This window comes from Astatotilapia calliptera, chromosome 4, assembly GCF_900246225.1.
Source record: "Astatotilapia calliptera chromosome 4, fAstCal1.2, whole genome shotgun sequence".
Classification (NCBI taxonomy): Eukaryota; Metazoa; Chordata; class Actinopteri; order Cichliformes; family Cichlidae; genus Astatotilapia; species Astatotilapia calliptera.
Window position 1 is genome coordinate 30,171,614 of NC_039305.1, and position 23,757 is coordinate 30,195,370.

At 39.9% G+C, this 23,757-nt stretch overlaps 1 pseudogene; it reads right to left on the reverse strand.

The window, feature by feature from the left end:
- Window positions 1–1,730: 1,730 nt before the first annotated feature.
- LOC113020081 (beta-1,4 N-acetylgalactosaminyltransferase 2-like) lies at window positions 1,731–23,529 on the reverse strand (annotated as a pseudogene).
- Between the last annotated feature and the right edge of the window lie 228 nt (window positions 23,530–23,757).

A 23,757-nucleotide genomic window follows, 5' to 3' on the forward strand; every position in this document is an offset into this window, starting at 1 on the left:
TGTATGTGAACAGTTCCACACTATCCTGTAAATATAAAATAAAAAGTATCATAGGTTTTTTTTTTATTCAGACAAAACTTTTTTCTCCTTTCTATATTTTTTATATTTCTATAGCAGATAATGGAAAAAACATAAATGTTCCCATCATTCCTTTGTAAAATCTATTACATTTATGTACCTAAAGCAGCTAAATGTTTATCAGTAAACATAAAGTTGTAAAATTACAGTCAAAAGTTCAAAAGGTATGCCCTCCTTTTCCAAAACTCTCCAGTGAAGTCAGATCAAAGCCTTTACCAGGCCAGTTGTGTTCATATTTTTTTAATATATATATATATACCGTTTGTTTGTTCTTTGTTTTATTGTATTTTATTGTATTTTATTGTATTTTTCTTTTTACATGCATTTTGTAAACCCTTAGTGATCCATGGTCTATCTGAATATTTGTGCTTTCTGTTGTATTTTATTGTTGGACAGTTTTTATCGTACAACTCCATGAATATTCTTAAAAATATGCCATATGCAATATCAATATCAGTTTCTTTGTACACATTGTCCCAGTCCTGATTTAATAGATCGTTCTTAAATGCATTCATAGTTTCTTCTGTCCTTACACGTCTGTATCTCAGTTGTTCTTCATGCTGATTTTTTTTACAATTAGTGTCATGAACTGCAAAAACTGGTAGGTGATCACTGATGTCATTAATTAATATTCCGCTCACAATGTTGTTTTCCATATTGTTAGTGAAAATATTGTCAAGTAAGGTGGCACAATATGGTGTAATTCTGCTAGGCCTGGTTATTTTAGGATGTAAACTCAAACTGTACATAGTGTTTAGGAATTCGTCGGTCATTTTATGCTTTTTCGGATTCAACAGGTCAATAATAAAATCACCACAGATAAACACAACTTTTTGATTTGTTTTAGAGAACATTTCCTCTATGAAGTCATTAAATACTTGAATACTAGAGCCAGGTGTTCTATATATACAGCTAATTATTACATTCTTAAAGCGTACGAGAAGTTTGGAATCTCTAAAACTGTGAAATTTTCCAAGGACTTAAGAGAGGTTTTTCTCAGAAGAGGTTACAATTATTTGGAGAATTATACAGATACACAAACTTCATTTAGAAATCTCACTGGCAGTATATTCAGTGCACATGAAAAGGGCTTCATTTTATTAATCTCCACTGTAAGATTCCCCAAAGACACACTATGAGGGTCTATAAGCTGGAACACATTCATAATGTGAAAATACATTTTGCATGGCGTTAATATTATTTAATTTTTTTATGTTTTATGTAGTTTAATGTAAAGGTTATTGTACAAAAAAAACAGTTGAGATGCACAGATTTTTCACTAAAAACTTATGAAAATTAATTATAGCCCCTAATTTTCTTCTCTAATGTTTTTACCTGTTGCTGAAAGTGACCAGTAACTTTATAACAATAACTTCTCAACAACTATAACTCACTATAACGATAACTTAATGAGTAACCAATAACTTGTTCTAGCATAAATGCTATGGTGACTTCCAAACTTCAAAGTCCTTATTTCATCAACAACATAACATTTATTGAATTTGGTTTTATTCGGAATATTTGGAAATATCCAATTTGAATTCTTCTTATTATAGCATACAGTATAGTAGAATGTATTATGAGAAACATTAACAATTACAGGCAAAGCAATATCTATGAAAGCATTGCTCTGAGTAAAATAAAGTGCAGTATATAACTACAACCAGTTCACCGATGTTCTCTTAAGGTCTTCTATCCATATTTGATGCACTTGAGGTGGTTTTTGAAGAAATGAAGCTGCAATTTGAATTCTGAGTCTTCCTTTCTAGGATTTCTGAACTTGCGATAACGAGCACTTCTGGCTACATGTTGATGGTCAATGGATACATCACCACAAGTGGCAACAAGTAAATAGCCCAGGCCATCCATAAAGAACTCTAGATTAAAAAAGACAACAAGTATTTTAAAATAAAACATTTTGTTATGATAGCTCAGCAAAACTGGAAGCCCCCCCTTATTGTCACTTTTAAACCAAACTGAGATCTGGACCTACCTGAATGTGCTATCCGCTGTAGCTTAGGGTCAAAACCCACCCTCTGTACAGCATCTGTACGGGCCAGGAAGAAGTTGACCACTCCACTGGCCAAAAAGCATTGTGGGTAACCAGGAACTGAATGTAATTTCTTATTAGACTTCCTGTATAAGCAGCCACCTTCAGTTTCTTCTCCTTCTTCATAGATAAGAGAGAAATAAAACTGATTCTCTTTTACTGACCCACCAACCTAAAAAGAAGAGAAACCGAAGAGTGAGCTATAAATATTGTCATGAACAGAGATGGGCAGTAACATGTTACTCCAATCCGATTACTTTTTTTCAAGTAATGAGTAAAGTAAGGGATTACTATTGCAAAAAAAGTCATTAACACGTTATTGCGTTACTAAACTGTGATTTTGTTTGTGAGAGTGTCTCATGACAATGACGTAAGAGCATGCATGTCCGTGGAAGCAACAGACGTGTGCAGATTAACAATGAACAATATGGAGTGCGGGGGAGAGTACGACCATGCAGGGTTTAAAGTGTGGAAGTACTGACATTACTTTGAGTTTGATTCTGTAAAAAGTGACAAAACCATTAGCGTCCGCTGTTACTCTGCGTCGGAAGAAACGTTCTTTCTACAGAGAAAAATTTAACTTCAAATCTGTCAAACACTGAGCACGCTGCCGCAGGAATGTGACATTCACAGAGAAATCCCCGGACCACCCCACTGACATGACTGCTGCGACAACGGGCAAACCCTCAACCAGCCCCACTCCTGCTAAACAGGTTAAAATAGATTTAAGAGCGACAGGACTCAGTGCTGCTGAGTCTTTAATTTTATTTATTTTCTGCTGTGTTTTACTTGTATATTAAAGAGATTAGAGATGAAAGATTAAAACTAATGAAACAATTTTTAAAAAGATCATTTTTCATTTCATGACATTTTATATGATGGATTATGCAGAAAAAATAGAATTGGTCTGAAAGGTCTATTGCTTTATTCAGGTTGTGTATCACGCTTTTAAAAACTAACTAAGTAACTAATTACTTTTGAAAATAGTACTGTAACTCACTTTATGTTGGGGTCAGTCAGTCATTGCTCTCACGTCTGCAGCTGGTTCAAAATGCGGCTGCACGACTCCTAACAGGAACTCGAAAAAGAGAGCATATAACCCCCGTGCTAGCCTCTCTGCACTGGCTGCCTGTGTCTTTTAGAGTTAATTTTAAAATTCTTATATTTGTTTTTAAATGCCTTCACAGTCTTGCCCCGCCTTACCTCTCTGAGCTTCTTCATCTCCACACACCCTGTCGGTAGGGATGGGTACCGGTATCCGGTGCCATCATAAACGGTAGTAACCAGACCGAAAAGCAGCGCACATTTCGGTGCTTTATTTCGGTGCTTTTTTTTCCTGAGCTGTGATACGCTTTACAGGGAGTGCAGAATTATTAGGCAAGTTGTATTTTTGAGGAATAATTTTATTATTGAACAACAACCATGTTCTCAATGAACCCAAAAAACTCATTAATATCAAAGCTGAATGTTTTTGGAAGTAGTTTTTAGTTTGTTTTTAGTTTTAGCTATTTTAGGGGGATATCTGTGTGTGCAGGTGACTATTACTGTGCATAATTATTAGGCAACTTAACAAAAAACAAATATATACCCATTTCAGTCATTTATTTTTACCAGTGACACCAATATAACATCTCCACATTCACAAATATACATTTCTGACATTCAAAAATGTTAGGGAAAATATTCTAAAACACTTCTTCAGTAAAGACTCAGAGAAGAGAAACACACAGAACTTCTTGCTAGCAAGGGCAGCCTCCAGACTGAGACTCGCGCTGAGCACTGCCCCGTCTTTATTTATACTTCAGTGTGTGTGTGTCCTGCTGATCAAAGGGTCATGAAAGCACAAAAGGTACGTCCTTGGTCAGGAAAGGGTAGTCTCCCCCTCACCCTAGATAACATGGTGAGGAAGTCCAGCAGTTCATCCATATGTAAAGAAGCACTTAAACTAAAACAGACATAGCTACGTTAATCCTACCGTAAAACAATAAAACAAGGTACGAACTCTCATGCTCCCAGGACGTGGGGGTGCATTCCTGGAGTGCACACCAAGCCTGCAGCCTGTTAGAGATCACACACAATTGATTATATGCCTCTAAGTATACATGGTTGAATATTTCCTAATACAAATAACTACATGCAGTATTCTACCATATGCAAACTTATATCACTAAAAGATTATACTGACTACTAAATACAATTTTCCATTAACAAAAAACAAAACAAAAACAAATCAGCGACCAATATAGCCACCTTTCTTTGCAAGGACACTCAAAAGCCTGCCATCCATGGTTTCTGTCAGTGTTTTGATCTGTTCACCATCAACATTGCGTGCAGCAGCAACCACAGCCTCCCAGACACTGTTCAGAGAGGTGGACTGTTTTCCCTCCTTGTAAATCTCACATTTGATGATGGACCACAGGTTCTCAATGGGGTTCAGATCAGGTGAACAAGGAGGCCATGTCATTAGTTTTTCTTCTTTTATACCCTTTCTTGCCAGCCACGCTGTGGGGTACTTGGACGCGTGTGATGGAGCATTGTCCTGCATGGAAATCATGTTTTTCTTGAAGGATGCAGACTTCTTCCTGTACCACTGCTTGAAGAAGGTGTCTTCCAGAAACTGGCAGTAGGACTGGGAGTTGAGCTTGACTCCATCCTCAACCCGAAAAGGCCCCACAAGCTCATCTTTGATGATACCAGCCCAAACCAGTACTCCACCTCCACCTTGCTGGCGTCTGAGTGGGACTGGAGCTCTCTGCCCTTTACCAATCCAGCCACGGGCCCATCCATCTGGCCCATCAAGACTCACTCTCATTTCATCAGTCCATAAAACCTTAGAAAAACCAGTCTTGAGATATTTCTTGGCCCAGTCTTGACGTTTCAGCTTGTGTGTCTTGTTCAGTGGTGGTCGTCTTTCAGCCTTTCTTACCTTGGCCATGTCTCTGAGTATTGCACACCTTGTGCTTTTGGGCACTCCAGTGATGTTGCAGCTCTGAAATATGGCCAAACTGGTGGCAAGTGGCTTCTTGGCAGCTGCACGCTTGACTTTTCTCAGTTCATGGGCAGTTATTTTGCGCCTTGGTTTTTCCACACGCTTCTTGCGACCCTGTTGACTATTTTGAATGAAACGCTTGATTGTTCGATGATCACGCTTCAGAAGCTTTGCAATTTTGAGACTGCTGCATCCCTCTGCAAGATATCTCACTATTTTTGACTTTTCTGAGCCTGTCAAGTCCTTCTTTTGACCCATTTTGCCAAAGGAAAGGACGTTGCCTAATAATTATGCACACCTGATATAGGGTGTTGATGTCATTAGACCACACCCCTTCTCATTACAGAGATGCACATCACCTAATATGCTTAATTGGTAGTAGGCTTTCGAGCCTATACAGCTTGGAGTAAGACAACATGCATGAAGAGGATGATGTGGACAAAATACTCATTTGCCTAATAATTCTGCACTCCCTGAAGATTCTAGCCAATCATTTTACGTTTCCGAGGATAGTAGGCGGGTCCAGGTACGTACGTTCTTTTAGAGCAGAGCTACAGATTAAAATGCCCAAGGCAAAGCGGTCAAAAGTCTGGCTGTACTTCACAGCAAAATATGCAAACTCAGCAGCCTGCAACAAGTGCTTTAAGCTGATACTGTGATACTGTCAAAGGAGGTAACACCAAGAATCCGATGAAACACCTGGCGACGCATAGCGTTTTTTTTAAAAGCCCAGAAATGCGCCGTATTTGATAGCTTGCTGCAAGACCTCACACCGTGCACATCTACTGCGGGTGTGGTGCCTGTTATGCAACATCCCCCAAAAACCCGAAGAGTAGAGTCCTGGCCCCTAGCCCTGCCAGTGTAGCAGAAATGATGAGGATGATGATGCAGCAGCAGCCGTTCTTCTCTGCGTGAGTAGCTTAATGTTGTTTGTGTGTAATTTACGTTGAGTAGGCTAACCACGTTATTACATTAATGCATGTAAGGTGAACTAGCAAACATCATCATAGCTACATGCGGCTATCTTCTTGTTTGATGGCAGATACGCCCTTCACCCTGGCCAAAAAGGCTAAAATGACCAAAGAAAAAGTGGGAAACAGTTAAACATGAGAGGTTTTTGGACAAAGTTTGTGTTTTTTCCATTGTTTAAGCACTGCTTCTAGCCAAGAGTGATACCATATATGCCCCATAGCTGCAGAAAAGGCTAACATTGTTATCTTTTTACAAAAAAACAACATGAGAGGTTTTTGGACCAATTTTGTGTTCTCCATTCTTTAAGCACCGGTTTGAGCACCGTTTAAGCACCGGCACCGTTTCAAAAGTACCGGTTTGGCACCGGTATCGGATAAAACCTAAACGATACCCATCCCTACCTGTCGGTCTCTCAGGTCAGGTGACCAGCTGCTCCTGGAGGTACCGAGATCCAGGAGGAAACTCAGAGGGGACAGGACCTTCTCTATTGTGACTCCAAAATTATGGAATAATTTGCCCTTGCACATTAGAGAGGCCCCTTCACTGTCCACTTTTAAATCACATCTTAAAACCCACTTTTATTCCTTGGCTTTTAACCTCAGTGAGACTTAGTTTCTCTTTTAATTGAAGTAGTTATTTAATTAATGATTTCACTCTTCTTTTATTTGGTTTTTACTTATATCTCATGTAATTTTATTTTACAGTTCCAGTGTACAGCACTTTGTGTCAGCTGCGGTTGTTTTAAAGTGCTTTATAAATAAAGTTGTTGTTGATGATGATGATGATCCCTCGCTGTTTTTATTCTTTATCTTAGTTTCAAGTTGTTTCAGAGTTTAAAGAACCTTTGGGGGAACATTTTTTCTTCTTGGGCTATGTGTTTTTGTGACTAATCACAAATACACTTCAATACAGAAAACTGACTTTCTATTTCCAAAAATCTGGTTGGGAAAGTACAGATATATATTTTTTAAATGTAAAAAGAGAGGATTTCGATCCTGAAGCACTTATTGAAAGTACTGAGCTGATCGTTTAAACTTCTCCTGACGTTCTCTGGTAGAGTTGGCCTTCAGATTGTGAATTTAGCATATTCTACTAAATAAAAGGTTTTTATTTAAGTTTCCTACAGCTGTATCTTGAAAGAAAATAAGATTCTCTGCTAAGTGGAAGACATTGCATTCCATTGGCTCTATGATGTGATGGATCAGTGTAATGGAAATAGTTTCCTTCTGTTGTTGCTGATGAATCACACAGAGGACCCACAACCGCATTTACAAATTCAGGTTGACAACGGGCAGAGCTCTTCAGTGAAATTGTTCTTTGCTTTTCTGACACAACTTATAACGTTTTACAGCTGTGTACATCACCAGTTAGAAAATAAAACCATAAAAAATTCCAATGTACAACTGGGGAATTTACAGAGAAGACTTTAGCACTTACTGGATGATGTAGTGGTGTGTTTACGTAAGTAGCTGCCTCTGTTTAAAATGGCTACATAAATAACAAGTTTTTGATTAAATCAGAAGATCCTCATCTTTCCTAAATTTTGAGGTTTCACTTGCTAATTGCTTCTTTTATTGAGCATAAAAAGAGAGCAAAGAAGATGAGCGGTTTAGCAGACAGATCAGATGATGGAACTAAACATCTGAATTAGCTAAAGAAGAAAAAAAAATCTGACAAAAACGCAGAATTCTGCAGGAACCTAGATCACATTAGTGATGAAAATGATCAGCAAATTTGAGGGGGGGGGGGGCTTACAACTGTTAACAGAAATGGATATATATATTTTATGTACATAGATCAGTTAGTGTTCTATTTAAAGAAGAAAACATAATCAGATAACATGAGCTATTTCATTCTCACCACATCCAGTTCAGGGACCGCCTCCATCACCTCCACAAGCTTCTCTATCTTTGTCTTCTCTGTAAACAAGAAGTCATCATCCACCCACAGGAAGTACTTGGTGGTTACCTGGGAAACAGCCAGATTTCTGCCTGCAAACCAGCCCTGAGGATGAAAACATCTTTTACAGTCTGTTTTAATGGTCCTTTACCCTCTGAGCTGTAAGTAGTCACTTGTGACATGCATTACTTCTAGACTGGACTATTGTAATTCAATATTATCAGATTGTTCTGAAAGTTTCTAAAATCACTAATCCAAAACTCTGGAGTCTAATCTTAAAAGCTGCAAAACGTTTCTTCTAAAAGCTTACTCGTAGGGCTGGATGAAGGCACACTTCACTACCCTCAGACTACTGGAGGATTTCATGTGATGCACTGAGCATTTCCTCTCCACTCTTCTTATATTTAGGGGATGAGTGATTTAAAGTCTAATTCTAGAAAAGAAAAAAGCATAAAATCCTATATTTTTTAATAAATCCTTCAATAATTATACTGCTCTGTCCAAGATGTCTGATAAAACTGAGTGTGAATAAAAAAAACCCACAAAACACACAATCTTAAGTTCTAAATGTCTATGCATACCTGTGCTGGAGGCATGATGTAATGTTGGATGTTTTCTCCGGTAATGTGCTCTGGTTCAAAGTTGTCATCTGCAACAATAACTTTTATGGTGCTATAGAATTTTCGGATACTGTCCAACAAGACCTTCAGCTGTTCGTACCGCAGGAAGGTCTTTGTGGCGATGGTAACTTGAGAGCTGATATCTGACAGACAGAAGGAAAGAAATGTTTCAAGAAAATAAGACAGATCATCTGCTACAGAGTAGAATGAGTTTTGTGCAAACTGTGCAAATTGAACACCAAACTTTTCATTGCTGAAGCCACTACACTGAAGTGCTGCAGCAAGGTCGTTGTTGCATGTTGTTGTGGTAACCCCCGAACCAAATGGTGGACACCAGAGGTGAAGGGAGCCACCAGGCTGAAGAATGAGTTGTGTCGGGCTTGGTTAGCCTGTGGGACTCCGGAGGACCCTGAAAGGCCAAGCGGAACGCGGCTTGAGCAGTGGGTGAAGCAAAAAACCTGAGTGTGAGAGCAGTTCAGAGCGGCCATGGAAAAAGACTTTTGGACTGTCTTGAAGAGATTCTGGCAAACCTTCTGGCGACTCAGGAGGGGAAGGCAGTGCTCTACCTGCACTGTGTATAGTGCGGATGGAGCGCTGCTGACTTCGTTTGAGAACATTGTTGAGCAGATCCAAGCGACAGAAATGAGCTTGCTAAGGGTGGCTAGCCGCTCCCTTAGCAAGCTAGAGGATGTGACCAGGGAGAGGGAGGTCTGGGGTTCACTGCTTAGGCTGCTGCCCCCATGACCCAGCGCCGCTATGGGATGGGATGGATGGATGGAGACCCGAAAGAGACCCAGGTTAGACCTGGTGAGATTGTACAACACACGGGGGCTCAGCCCTGGCGCAGGGGGCCTCTTGTGCATCGGCCTAACTGGGGGGCTCTCCAACTGGCGGGGAGGTTGTTCCATCCTTGCAGGAGTGCACTCTGCAGGTGGGGGAGAGACATAGGAGAGGTGGAGAATAAACCTAACCTGGGTGTCTGTTGTCTTGTGTAGTCTGGGAGATGATTGATGATGATCTGCATCTTAAGGATAAAGGACACTCCTTTGAGGATGCCAATGTTCACATTTTGGACAGAGAGGACAGATGGTTTGAAAGAGGAGTGAAAGAAGCCATCTATGTCCACTGTGAGTGACCATCTTTGAACAGAGGTGGTGGTTTACGACACCAACTCTCTGCCATCTATAATCCAGTTTTGAGATCCCTTCCCAGACGCCTTAACGCCCAGTCACATCCTGGGCCATCTGATCTCAGGAATTCGCATGATAAGGTGGGGCCAGGTTTCACAATGAACACACCCGAAACTCTGGTTGATTGGGACCCACACCCAGTTTCACACCTTGGCTCAGGCGATTAGAGGATCATCAGGGGGTCCTTTTGTCCCTCTGTGGGGGGAAACTCCCACTAGGTTTATATCTGGGACTCTCCACCATTTGACCTTAGAACTGAAGAAGCTTCTCAGATGAGAGGTGAAACGTCTTCAAGTAACTTAAAGAAGTCCAGACGCTTTTCTTTGCAAGCTCCTTTGACTACGATGACCTGGATGACTGAGAACCTTCACAGACAAATTGGGTTGGCATATACTGTGAAAGAACCTTCATAAAATTCATGGTTTTCCTGCATTTCTCTCTCTCTCTTTTTTAATACCCTTGTTTGAAAAATAGATTCCTACCTGTCCCCATGTCATACAGGACTGGTACATGAGGCTGCTTGATGGCAATAGCGAACACAGCTTCATGGTTTTCAAACTGGAAAGTTACTAAAAAAGAAAAAGAAAAAATACTTATTGTACACTAAAAAGAAGATTTGGGCTTAAAAGACAAGACTCTGAGTTCCCAGACAATGCAGACCAAGGTCTCCAGTGTTGATATGGTAGACTGTGCTAGTATAGGACACTTTGACCAGCACGTCATTGAGCAGCTCCAGGCTCCTGGACTTGATTATCAATTCTTTCTCACCAGAACCTGTGAATTACAATTTCACAACATTTCATTCCAGTGTCTTCTTTAGATTGAAGTTTGATTGTGAATGTCATAACATATCAAACCCATCATATCATGCAGTGACCCCTCCATGCCCTATTCATACTTTCAGGACATAAATGTTCTACCATACAATAAAGTTAATGACTCAGAACATATTTATTCCTGATTTGCAGTGACCCATCCTTTTAAGATATATATCAGACACAAATCAAGCCAACAAATTAACCTCCACAAAATAACAGATTTGTTTAGTATAGGAGTTCTAGCTTTTTTTGTCACCAATTTGTATATAAACTGATGAGAAGTGCAATCTCACCTTCGACTGTGACCTCTGCTGGTGGAATATCTGTGGTCAGGATACCTTTAGAGACTTTTAAGACCACCTAGAATAGAAAAATCTGAATAAACTAAAAAGTACTCCAAGTAGTCATACTTGAGGAAATTTAAAGTTTCACCAAGCAGAAATACTACAGTGGCAGCCTTGAAGTTCACTGTTTTTTAAATGAAACATACAGACCTACCTTTGGAGAAATATTTGATACCCATCTTGCACCTCTATTATTCTAACAGAGTTTGGTGAGATTTGCCTATCAAGCTGAACTGTTTTATGACACTAACCTTGTAGCTGCTTCTTTTTCCTGCATGCAGCTGTAAACCTAAAATTAAAATGACCACACTGTGACAGCATCCCATGATGGAAAGAAATAGATACGTCAGTGGTTATATTGACCTTATAAATTAAAAAGGCAAATGATCAAGGAAGTGACTGAACATGTGAAAATCGAGATCCACCTTCCTGTCTGTAACCATGGTAGCTCTACCCTGAAATTGTGTTTGATAATATATGACATGCTGCAGTGCCTTATTTGGCGTGATCTCTTTTATTACTCATTACCTATGTATTTCTTCATGTCTCACCTGGTATGACAGAGGAGGACAAGGGCTGTACTGTGTAACCTTGGATTGGATACTGCAGAGGAGAGTTGGGCAAAGCAAACAGCAGCTTGGACAGTACAGAAGTTGTCCTGTGGAAGAAATGAGGTGTATGCAAACACAGATCATTTTGACTAATCAAGTATAATGACTACAAAGCAGCAAATAAGTACTATGAGGCCAAAGGTCAATCTAAGTAGTGGCATTATTGGATAAGCAATACATTTATCCATATGGGAAATAAAGCATGTGTTTTCAACAAACATGGAATCATTTCAGTGTGGCTAAAAAAAATGAAAATAGTTAAACACCTCTTGAGTTATGTTTTTTTTAGCTTTTGAGATTTAGTAATATTAGATGTGGTTCCGCCCCAACTGCTGGTTGCTGCCTTGCCCCTTCATCAATATCTGATCAACATTTCTCACTTTTTAAGAGCTGGTGTGACTAGACCCCTATTCTGTGTGTCAACGTCATACATTTCTGGGCCCTATACTACAAAGTGAGATCAACATACCCAGGGTATCTTTCTATTGTTAGGATTAATGTACTTTAAGTAAATTTTAATATTCGTCTTTAAATAATAGTAATAAATATTTCAACATAAAGTGCAGTTTTTCATCCTAAAAAAAATAAGGCAGAAACATAAAAGGTTATTTGAACAGCTTCACCTTTAAACTCTGAGCCAACATTATTCTGTACATTTGGCTAAAACAGTGTGATTATTAAACATTTTAGTAAAAAAAAAAAAAAAACAATGGATGCACATTACCTCCATTCTTATTTACTGTCTGTCTCTTGCAGCCAGTTACTTAGACAAACTAGCCTGTTCACAGCTCTCTTTTTTGTTACTGTGTGACCTGCAGGTGAGAACAGTCTCTCACATGGGACAGAAGCGGCAGGACTAATCAAATACTTGTAGGACAGGACAGACAGCTGTGGGTGATTCACTGATCAACTGGACCACCACTATAGCGGGAAGTCTGTCTCACTGATGGTGGCTTTTGCTCTGCACAAACTCAGGGCCCTTTTACACAGGGCTTCCTCATCTAAATCTGTAGCACATTTTCCAACCCCCTACCACTGATAGTAGTCTACAGTCCCGAGCAATCCATTTTGCTAGAGAATTTGTAAGTTTGTCCTGTGTTGACTTACTAATTTTGGTCCTTAAAACAGTAATTTCATCATGTTTGGGCTGTTGACACCTTTTGTTGGTACTCGAACTGCTAGCGCCAACAGCTCCCACAGTTTCTGTGCTCACTGCCTTGCATTTAGATGGCGGTGTAAGGTTGAAGTGCTTCGGTGGTATGCCAACTCCTTTTTGCACAGTTTGCACAAAACCAAGCTTTTTTTCAAGGCTTCCGTCGGGTAGTCTTTTGAAATGAAATTTGCCTCCGATCAGTCCTAGCAACATGCTTTCTTCTGATTCTTCCATTTCTGTAGCTGTGTGCATCGGTTAATTTGTTTGTTTGTTTTTTTATATGTGTTAGCCTGCTGTCTTAAGCCTGGTCAAGATGGCGCCAGCATGCCGTCTCTTAGTTCTGAAATGTTTATGTATTGTGTTCATAGTGCTGTACCTGCTAGCTTTAAAAATGCACTCCTTGTTGGTGTATAAGCAACAGACGCTTCTTAATATCCGTGACTCACTGCTGATGCTCCCCTGCGTTAGTGAGCGATCTGGAGGAGTCCTGCCGCCTCTGGCATCGGTACCAGATAAAATGCATCAACGTGATCCACCCTGGAATCCTTTAGAAAGGAAGCGCTGAAAAAGTGGACGTATACATGGCGTGCAATCTGTGAAGCACACGCGAGTCAGAACTTGGATGCGGCGGGTCCTTGCCACTAGCGATCACAGCTGTTTAGACCTTTTTTCTGCCGCCAAATAGCGTTGCCTTCTTCCAGTTTACCCGATGTTATCGGAGTATGCTCACCCATTACAGTTTTATTCGTCGCAATGGCAACAGTATAGGAGGGGAAGTAATAAGCTGGACGTTATGTTCCTAACTGAGACACAGCTTCACGCTGGTGAAGTGGCACCTTTGCTGGAACAGCCCAGGTTGTCTGGGATGGGAGACGGGGTTGCCTCTATCATCAAAGACTGTTTTAAATGCAAATAGATTTTTTTTTACCTCATTTGACTCCCAGCTCCTGACTTTAAGCTGTCCTGTGGTTCTAACTATAGTTACCTTTTATCCACTTAAATATATTGGGCCTTTCTCAATATGCGTACTTGTGTTCTCATGTACTCATGATACGTCATCAGTCAGAGACCAAGTACTGTTCCAATTCGAAGTACGCATCAAGCCGAGAACGCGAAAAATTCCCTGATTTGTTCTCGCTCCGCCCATTTTATTGAGCATGCATCGGTGGTGACTTGTGTGGACTTGGTACAGCTAAATATCCCAGAATGCATTCCGTCCAAAACTCAAACGCGGCAATGGCGGAGGAGCGCGGCTAAAAAATATTACTTTTTCTGGGTCACAAAATAAACTTTTAAGATATTTGCAGGCGAGGATGTAGCTGTGTAAACTTCAAATATCTGCTCGGTTTATCAAGATAGTATATACAGTGGGGCAAAAAAGTATTTAGTCAGCCACCGATTGTGCAAGTTCCCCCACTTAAAATGATGACAGAGGTCAGTAATTTGCACCAGAGGTACACTTCAACTGTGAGAGACAGAATGTGAAAAAAAAAATCCATGAATCCACATGGTAGGATTTGTAAAGAATTTATTCGTAAATCAGGGTGGAAAATAAGTATTTGGTCACCTCAAACAAGGAAAATCTCTGGCTCTCACAGACCTGTAACGTCTTCTGTAAGAAGCTTTTCTGTCCCCCACTCGTTACCTGTATGAATGGCACCTGTTTGAACTCATCATCTGTATAAAAGACACCTGTCCACAGCCTCAAACAGTCAGACTCCAAACTCCGCCATGGCCAAGACCAAAGAGCTTTCGAAGGACACCAGGAAAAGTATTGTAGACCTGCACCAGACTGGGAAGAGTGAATCTACAATAGGCAAGCAGCTTGGTGTGAAAAAATCAACTGTGGGAGCAATCATCAGAAAATGGAAGACATACAAGACCACTGATAGTCTCCCTCGATCTGGGGCTCCACGCAAGATCTCATCCCGTGGGGTCAAAATGATCATGAGAACGGTGAGCAAAGATCCCAGAACCACACGGGGGGACCTGGTGAATGACCTGCAGAGAGCTGGGACCAAAGTAACAAAGGTCACCATCAGTAACACACTACAACGGCAGGGAATCAAATCCCGCAGTGCCAGACGTGTTCCGCTGCTGAAGCCAGTGCATGTCCAGGCCCGTCTGAAGTTTGCCAGAGAGCACATGGATGATACAGCAGAGGATTGGGAGAATGTCATGTGGTCAGATGAAACCAAAGTAGAACTTTTTGGTGTAAACTCAACTCGTCGTGTTTGGAGGAAGAAGAATACTGAGTTGCATCCCAAGAACACCATACCTACTGTGAAGCATGGGGGTGGAAACATCATGCTATGGGGCTGTTTTTCTGCCAAGGGGACAGGACGACTGATCCGTGTTAAGGACAGAATGAATGGGGCCATGTATCGTGAGATTTTGAGCCAAAACCTCCTTCCATCAGTGAGAACTTTGAAGATGAAACGAGGCTGGGTCTTCCAACATGACAATTGATTGATTGATTGATTGAATCTTTATTTTGAACATGTTGAAAAAGTATAAAAAAAAATAGAATTAAAAGAGACAAATGAACAAAGCAAACAAAAGGAAAACGAGCAACCACAACTCCAAATAACGTCCATGTTCAAAAAGGAGCAGGAAGAAGCATAAGCTTATTTAATCCCACCCCTTTTCCACTATCTAGTATCAATAGACTACAGAAATACCTCCTTGCAATTACATTATATGTTATGTGTAATTTTTTTTATTTTATTTATTTATTTATTTTTAAATAATAATGATAATGGATACTTTATTGATCCCCATGGGGAAATTACTTGTTTTTCTCTGCATTTGACCCATTCACTCAGTGAAGCAGTGGGCAGCCCACTAAGCAGGCGCCCGGGGAGCAGTGTGTAGGGACGGTACCTTGCTCAGGGGTACCTCAGGGTAGCTGTTAAGTGGATTCGAACCGCCGACCTTCCGATCATGGGGCGACCACTTTACCTACTGAGCTATCCCTGCCCATATATATACACATATATGTTTCTATCTATCCATACATACGTATATACACACATACGCACATATACACATTTTCAATAACCCCATTAACACCTCAAGGATACACAGCCTACAATTATATATATATATATCCATACCAACAAACCCGTGCATGCGCACACACATGAAAATATTAGACAAGAACACCCTATCAAATCTCTACCTTTTCCCTGTACCCTGTAAAAACCATATCCTTAAACCGCTTTTTAAACTGCGCCATGCTCGGACATTGCTTCATATCTTTACTTAGTCTGTTCCACAGCTTCACTCCACACACGGAGATGCAAAAACTTTTTAATGTACGGATACGAGGATGTTTTAAATTTAATTCCCCCCTCAAATTGTATCCCCGTTCCCTTTTAGAAAACATTTTTAGAATATTGTCAGGAAGCAGGTTATTTATTGCTTTATATATAATTTGTGCTGTGAGAAAATGAACCAGATCTGTGAATTTTAGAATTTTTGATTTTAAGAATAGTGGATTTGTATGATCTCTGTAACCAGTTTTATGGATTATCCTTATGGCCCTTTTTTGTAATATAAAGATTGATGATAGCGAACATTTGTAAGTATTGCCCCAAACCTCTGCACAGTAATTCAAATACGGTGCAATCAGGGAACAATAGAGAATGTGGAGTGATTTGTGGTCCAGAATGTGTTTTACTTTACTCAAGATTGAGACACTTCTTGAAATTTTGTTATGTATATGATTTATATGAGACTTCCAGTTTAATTTATCATCTATAATCACACCAAGAAACTTATGTTCAAGTACTCTTTCAATTTCCACACCATCTACATGAATCTGCACTTGTGCATTTCTAAGGGAATTCCCAAATAAGATAATTTTAGTTTTACTTAGATTTAGCGATAGTTTGTTCCTGTTAAACCATTTTTTAATTTTGCACATTTCTGAAGTAATTGTATCCAGCAGCTCCTTTAGATTCCCCCCAGAACAAAAAATATTTGTGTCATCTGCAAATAATACTAATTTTAATATATCAGATGCCTTACAAATATCATTTATATAAATAATAAATAATTTTGGACCCAGTACAGAGCCTTGTGGAACACCACAAGCAATGTCCAAGCATGATGAGGAATGGACACCCAGCTTCACAAATTGTTTCCGGTCACTTAAATAATTTTTCACCCATTGCAGTACAACCCCCCTAATCCCGTACCGTTCCAGTTTATTAATTAATATGTCAAGATTGATTGTGTCGAATGCTTTCTTGAGATCCAGAAATACTCCAGCTGCATACTGTTTCTGATCTATAGCATTCGTAATCTCCTCAATTGATTCGATTAATGCCAGAGATGTTGATCTTTTTGATCTGAATCCATATTGACTGTCAGAGAGTAATTTATATTTATCTAAGAATTTGTCTAATCCCTGGGTCTGGGTGCAATTCCCCCCTCCAGGGGCAAGGGTACCTAGACCCGGTTTGTAGAGTACGCTTGGGGAGTGTGATTGTGTGTACAGCGTCTCTTTATGTCTGTCTCCACGTTGGTTGAGTGTGGAGTGAGTGCATATGAGAGCATGAGGGTGGGAATGGATGTTTGTGTCTGTGTGTGCCTGTATGTCTGTGTCTATATGTCAGGTTGGGTATCAGACGCCACCTCTCTGGGGACACCTCAGGCCCTCCAAGGTTTGGAGGCCTATCTCCACCCACCACCACTTCCCCTGCCGGTGGCGGACTCCCTCAGGTGTCGGTGTGTTGGTGGTTCTTTGTGTCTGGGGGTGGGCGTCCGGGTACACACCGGCTCACTCCTTGGCGGCCGCTTGTCGGGGCCTGGGGCTCGCTCGGGCCCCTTTGGAGGTGGGGTGCCCCCAGCCTCTCGGCCTAGGGCTCGGTCACTCAGGCGCAGCTGGGGGCCGGCGGAGCTCACGGGCGCGTCACTGCAACTCCCCCTGACTTCTGCTCCGCGGCTGCTGGGCGAGCCCTCATCTGGGACTCTCCTCAGCTCTTACTGGGACAGTGGCGCGGCTGCCCCTCTGTTGGTCTTCCATGGTCTCTTGTGTTCTGGGGGCCTCTAGATGTCTGGAGTTTTGATCTCCTCCATACCCGCTTCACACCCTGGAGGACGGGGCTGTGGCCCCCCCACACTCCCTAGCAGATCATTACATGGAGAAACCTTTGGAATGCAAGCATGCTGATCCACACAGGTATGCACACATGGGTATTCACAGACGCGGACTAAAGCTTTCTTGGCTGCTGCCTCAAAGCACACTGTGCGCTGTCTATCTTGCGTGCTGCACAATATCGTTTATTACTTAGTAAATACTGATATCTATGACTAGCTAGTTTATTGTGATGGTGCTTTGTTTTCTCTATTATTATGTTGCTCTTTGTTATTTGCTGTCTCCTCTGTTTGTTTTTGTTTGTTTGTTTTTTCTTTTTTTTCTCCATACAGGTGACCCAGGAGTTTTTTTTTTTTGTCTCTCTTCCCCCCCCTTCTCACCGTCTCTTCTCCCCTTTGGTTTTCTTTCTTTCTCTCCCCCTCTCTCTCTCATTCATTCCCCCTGTCCTATTTATTAAAAAAAAAAAAAAAAAAAAAAATGACAAAGGATGAACTGAAGCTCTGCCATCACGTAATGTCGCATACTGCTGTTTCTGATGTCATTTAGAAAAAAAAAAAAAAAAAAAAAAAAAAAAGAATTTGTCTAATCGTTTATTAAACAGGTTTTCTAGGATTTTGGAGAATTGTGGTAGTAAAGAAATGATCCAAAACACACCGCCCGGGCAACAAAGGAGTTGCTCCGTAAGAAGCATTTGAAAGTCCTGGAGTGGCCTAGCCAGTCTCCAGACCTCAACCCCATAGAAAATCTGTGGCGGGAGTTGAAAGTCCGTGTTGCTCGGCGACAGCCCCAAAACATCACTGCTCTCGAGAAGATCTGCATGGAGGAATGGGCCAAAATACCAGCTACTGTGTGTGCAAACCTGGTAAAGACCTATAGTAAACGTTTGACCTCTGTTATTGCCAACAAAGGTTATGTTACAAAGTACTGAGTTGTATTTTTGTTATTGACCAAATACTTATTTTCCACCCTGATTTACAAATAAATTCTTTACAAATCCTACCATGTGGATTCATGGATTTTTTTTTTCACATTCTGTCTCTCACAGTTGAAGTGTACCTCTGGTGCAAATTACTGACCTCTGTCATCATTTTAGGTGGGGGAACTTGCACAATCGGTGGCTGACTAAATACTTTTTTGCCCCACTGTATTTCTATATATTTCCAAACGTGCTCCGATGTTTCTGAGGCCATGGTTCTCAGCCGGAAAAGGGTGGAGTGCCCACTCTGGGTCGGGGATGAGTTCCTGCCCCAAGTGGAGGAGTTAAAGTATCTCGGGGTCTTATTCGCGAGTGATGGGAGAAGGGAGCTGGAGATCGACAGACAGATTGGTGCTGCGGCTGCAGTGATGCGGACGCAGCACCGGTTTTATTTGTTCCTGAGTAAGTCGGTTTGGCTGAGATTAAAGTTAAGCTTCATAACATATTAATCACAGTTAAATTAAAAGGGGACGGCAGTAAAAACTCCAGACCTGTGACATCATCAAGTACGCTGGTGTTCCAATTGTACAAATCGCGAGTCCGTACTCGCGTTCTCGCCAAGTCCGTACTCCCGTGCGTTCTCGGCAAGTCCGGTCTCGCGGAGAACGCGAGTCCGTACTTAGAATTGAGAAAGGGCTCTTGACTTGTTGATTTCGGAATTCTCAGACTTGTTGACATGTCGCTGTATGAAAGGATTCTTTCATAGTGAGTGATATGAAAAAACAAAGACTTTAATTTTCATCTATGTTGTGAGGATAAATCCCTGGTTAAAGACTTCTTGAATGTAATTGAGTCCCTAAATTTCACACAATTTGTGTCTGGGCCAACATGCAAGGGCTACACCCTAGACGTTGTCCTGGGGTACGTACTGAAACCTGTCTTTTACCTATTTTAGAACATTTAGCAATTTTATTTGATATTTTAATTCCTACATCTCCAGCCTCTGAGAGGGAAAAATTGCCCCTCAGGTCATCTCGTCACATTAACCCTGAAGCACTGCTTAGAGTTAATTTACCTGTGGACACTTTGACTGTGAACTTTAATAATGCAATTCTTGACCTGTTGCTCCTGTAAAGAAGTTAAATGTTGTCAAAGGAACCTTATGACCTCGCTAAATGAGGAACTGATGAAGTTGAGAAGAATTTGTAGGAAAGCCGAGCGTTGCTGGTGATGCTCCAGATTAGAAGTATTTCTACAGGCTTGGAAATAGCAGCACACTGTCAACCAACAACCTGTTTGAGCGATTTCAGTCTGCTTTTAGACCAAACCACAGAAACAGCTTTAATCAAAGTGGTAAAAGATCTGTAGGTAAATGAAGACAATAATTGAACCTCATTTTTATTACTGCCAGATCTAAATGCTGCCGCCTTTGACACTGCGGAGCACTGTATTTTATTGGATAGGCTAGAACATTTTATAGGAGTTGCGGGAAATGTTTTATAATGGCTGAGATCCTACCTGTCTGCTGCCTTTTGTTGTTCTTGTACATTCTTTTAATGTAACCTTTTATTGTTGTGCTATTGACCTGCAGCTTTGAAACTGTGTTGACTTGTCTAAATCAGAAGCTTGTCTATCTGCCATTAGTAGCTGGTTATCTGATCATTTCCTGCTTCTTAATACTGATAAGACAGATTTGATGGTCATTGGACCACAAAAATTTAAGTACTTGTCCCAAAATTTCACCTTGAAAATTGATGACTATGTCATAAATTGCAAAGACAAGGTAAAAGACTTGGGTGTGTGGTTTGACACGGTGCTCTCCTTTGAGTCCAATGTGGAAGAGAAAACAACGACTGCCCTTTATCACCTAAAGAACATAGCTAAAATCAGGCAAGTTTTATCACTGGACACTGCAGAGGTACTTGTCCATGCATTTGTGCCTTTGCATTTGATTATTGTAAAGCTCTTCTTTCTGGGTTACCGAAGGAAGGTTTTAAAGGTTTGTAAATGATACAAAATGCAGCTGCTCGCATTTTAACCTGGGAAATTTGAGCACATTACCCCAGTACGGAAATCAGTTTCAAGCAGATTTTAAAGTTTAGCGCCTTCATATCTTTCTGACCTTTTGTACCTCTATGTTCTTTCCCATGTTCTTCGATCTCAGGATACTAGCCTTCTGAAAGTTCCTAAAGCCAGAAAAAAAGACTATTGGGGAGCATGCTTTTTCTTTTCAAGCTCCATTTTTGTGGAACAAAAAAACTGTTTTTTCTGTATTGGTTTTATTTTATTTTTTATTTTATTCATCTTTTTATCTTCTAATAACTGTTCAGCACTTTGTTTGAAAGCGCTATATAAAAAAAGTTATTATTATTATTCTAATCAATTAATTGCAATTAACACGCTAAATGCCCACCACTAATTTTTACATTACTCTTAAATCAATTTTTAAAAGTATGCAGTCATGAGTACGTTACTAAAACTGTTGTTAATATTTCTGCAAACTTTGTGACATCATGTTGGATTTATAACCAAGTGTAACTTAAAAATATGCAGAAGTAATTTCTACTTGATGCAGAGACAGAATACACCATGAAATTACTTGTTTGTTTTCTCACATTCCCAAAGACCTAGCCCAGCATCCATAAAATGTGGCTTAAACAGCTGATAAGAGTTACACACCCACAAGATTTCTCAAGTTAGCACTGGTCTAACACATTTGTTATGGTTATAAAAAAAAAAAAACATTCTCTTTCAAGGTAGAAGAACTGGACTGAAAATGATTTAAAAAGCACTGAATAGCCTTTATAAAGCCCAGTGAGCACTTAAAGAAAGAAAAACTAAAGAAAGAAAAAACTGAAAGTCTGGCCTCTCTTATGCAAAATATATAGAAATTATGGTTGACTCAAGACATTTGCACAATATAGTAGTTTAAAGAAATCTGAAGAATAAGTCAAAATATTAAGTTGCCAGCTAACAAAAAAAATAAAAGAAGGACATTCTCATAATTCAAACAGAGGTCGGAAGGAAAAAATAGGCTAAATTAAAAATGAAATTCGACCAGACTCAGAAATAACCTCCACATCTGGATTGGGTTCCATGAGGAAGCTTGTGTGCAAGAACCTTCTACTTCTGTAAATTGTACCTACTTATTAGATTAGACTGAAATCTCTAAATGAAGAACTGTTTGCTGGAAATAGTTTTGGTGTCTGAATTAAACAAAAAAAAGTACTGCGTCATTCTTTGTTGTCCTGCTAAAATAACACTGACAAAAACGATTAACAGTTTAGTGAACTCCGTCCATCTACCTGGTTTTTTACTGCTGGAATTCCTTAGTTCGCCGTTGCACCAACTCCTCATATTGATCCTTGGGGAGGTGTTCTTTAAGAAGCCTTGAGCCAGCAGGACAAGTGCAGGGACCAGATGAGGGAAGATGCGTGGGGAGAGATGAACTGGAAGGGTAGAAGGGTGAGGGTATATCAGATGTCTTTAAAGCCTAACACTCATTCTATGCCACACAACTGTATAACTATAATTAGTACAACGATTATTATTAAACCTCATTTGGTTTGGAGATGTACTTTCATGGACTGATATTAAAGTTTAACAAAAAAAAACCTGGTTTATGAAACTAAATTACATCTGAAGTAATGATAGAAACAGGGTATCATTGTTTTTAATATTTGTGTTTTCAGAAAAAAAAACATGCCATATTCCACAGTCTTGTAGAAAAATCACTTTGTTTCTTTATATTATTTTTATTTAAAAGGTACAACTGGGTTCCTTACAAGGGAGACCTGACCACCGGTAACAGCAATGCAAAAATACAATAAACAGATCATGTAATAGACAAACCCATAACCTGAAACACTAGTGCTCACTAGTAGCAGTGCTCAAGGAAAATATCTAATTCTCTCTTCATCAGTTTTAAGTTCACAGAACAGATATAGACACTTTTACATTTAGATCTAATGATAAGAATACACTGTTCATTAGATCTATCAGAATCAAAAAGCAGAATTTTGGAGCAGAGTACCTGGTAACTATTGGCACTGGATAGTAAAGAGGACAAAGGGTAAACTGAACGTTTGCCTATTATTGCTCTGTAGAGAAACATATCCACATGCTGTTTGAAGCAAGTGGTCCATGATGGCCAAATCATACAGAATCTAAATGTGATTCAGAAATTTTGAATTTGAAATGAAACTTGGAGATGCATGGCACAAAAGACTCCACACATTAATTAATCACAGTAATCAGTCACAGGCAAAATAAAAAGTTAAGGAAGAAATATTGCTAAAAAGGATCTTCATAGAGCTTCCTTACAAGACACAATTTCCCATTAAAGCAGGATTAAACTGCAGGTCCGTCAGCAAGAAAAGAGCAAAATTGTAACATACGTATACATCAAAGAGCTGATGTGAAACAGAGTGTTAAAAACAACGAACCTTGTCCAATGAAGCCACTGTATGTGCTTTTCATGCTGTATTTTTTGATCTTTGAAGAATCGTGTACATGTATGAAGACATTTGCACGACTATAAAAACAGACAACACCTATGGGCAATTTAGATGCACAAATTACCCAAACTCCACTAACTGCAAGTATTTGGACTTAAAAAGTTGCTAAAATGCATAAGGAGCATACTGTATCTTTCTCGGAGTTTGAGTTTTACCTCAGTTTTGGTGTAGTGATAACATCTCTCGTCAGAATAAAATAGGATGTGGTCACAACGATCACACACACAGCAGAAACCACCTGGAGCTTCCATCTGTCAAATACAAACATCTGTAGAGGTGCACAGAAACGCAGGCACATCCATTATAATCTGGAAAAACATTTTAAAATCTATAACTATAAATAAATAAACAAGAGCCATGGAGAAAGAACAAAGTAACAATTCATAAGGATTTGAAGTTAGATCAGGATATCTATATGGTACTGTGCAAAAGTCTTTATCCATCCCTCATTCTTTAATATTTTGCTGTTAAGCATCCAGTAAGTGATGCCAGATTT